Here is a 1,463-nt window from a genome sequence, read left to right on the forward strand (position 1 = left end):
CACTTTTCTTTAAATTATATTTGATCATTTTGGTTTCTTAAAGCAAAAAATAATTTACTTAACTTTTCCTGTTTTTCTCCTATTTAAATAATTTATCTACATCTTTTTTTTCATAAAATAAACAAAAACAAAATTTAAAACCAGAGAAAAAACATTTTKACTCCTAAAAAGAGAAGCTAACTATTCTGTAATAACAGCTTTTTAGATAAACTTACTGATCCTGAAAGAAACTTCAGACTTCACTCAAACTGATGAAGATGATGAGGATGATGAAGATGAGGAGGAGGAGGAGGATGAAGATTAGGACAATAAAGATGATGGACAGTTAGTCCCAGCTGGAGCTGAAGAGGAGAAGCAGAAAGTTTCAGGGTTGTAAGACAAACGAAGCATCAACCTGGGAAAGTTTCCTCCTGAGTGGACTTCTCTTCTCTGCTGCTCCTCCTCTTTGTCCTCCTCCTYCTCTTCCTCCTCCTCCTGATGGAGMTGCAGCTCTGAAATGTCTCTCCTCAGGAGTTAAACTTTCCCTCCGCTCCGCTCTGAGCTCCGGTTTCAGATGGGATTTCTCAGGCTGGGAGAGATTTGTCCTCAGTGACAGAAGAAAAGTTGGACGAGTTTTAGGTGGAAGAAAAGAGGAAGACGAGGGAGAAGAAGAAGAAGTGACATCAGGAAGACAGACTTGGTGAGTGAACTCAGAAATTCTGTTTTATTTTATTTAAGACATTCATTTTTATTCAAACTAAGTTTTTTAAATCTGTTTCTTTCATTTCTTTGTTTTGCAAATTATATTCTTTAATTATAATAAAATYAGGACTTCTAAAAACAGGATTTTTTTATTTTATGCTGTTCTAAAATCAATATATGTACTTACGAAATAAGTGATTTTAGTTTTTAAACTAAATGTAAAAGTTTATAAAGCAGTTGAATTAATGATTTGAAAGAAAAAAGCTCTAACTGGATTTTAAAACAGTTTTTTTTAACTTATTTTATTTTACAAATAAACCCCTGAGCTCAGTTTCAGTTTCAGCTCGTTTGTATCAGAACAAAGTTCTGAACGTTTAGCTTTTGTTCAGGATGAACAGAGTTCTGAGGGGGTCCATTATTCTGGATGACACGGGGGGAGGATGTCACACATCCCCACCCTCCCAGGGTCCCGTCGGACCATCAGAACCGCACACAGCTCAGGATTTCTGCAGAGGGTTTGACAGATCCAAGGGGGAATGGGGGGTTGGKTTAGTGATCCCCCCCTCCAGTAGAAAACAACAAGTCCACACAGAGACCCCCATGTGGCCCCTGGACTGCAGGTCTGGGGAGGGAAGACCTCAACTAGTTTACGAGTGAAAACAGGAAATAAATAATCTTTTTATTTTTTTATTTGTGTGAAAATTAAAGTTTAAATTGAAATAATCTAAAACATAAAATATCTGCAGTTTAACTTCACGTTTCTGAACCGGGCACTTACAGAC

The 1,463-nt window shown here is 37.0% G+C and overlaps 1 protein-coding gene across 1 annotated transcript in view; it reads left to right on the top strand.

The window, feature by feature from the left end:
- Window positions 1–457: 457 nt before the first annotated feature.
- Window positions 458–1,463, top strand: part of LOC106517622 (zinc finger protein GLI2) — a 69,979-nt gene continuing 68,973 nt past the window's right edge. The window contains exon 1 of the mRNA XM_014008557.1: window positions 458–679. The gene's annotated coding sequence lies outside the window, so the exon portion shown is untranslated. The remainder of the gene's footprint in view (window positions 680–1,463) is intronic.

Source organism: Austrofundulus limnaeus, unplaced genomic scaffold, assembly GCF_001266775.1.
Source record: "Austrofundulus limnaeus strain Quisiro unplaced genomic scaffold, Austrofundulus_limnaeus-1.0 Scaffold51, whole genome shotgun sequence".
Classification (NCBI taxonomy): Eukaryota; Metazoa; Chordata; class Actinopteri; order Cyprinodontiformes; family Rivulidae; genus Austrofundulus; species Austrofundulus limnaeus.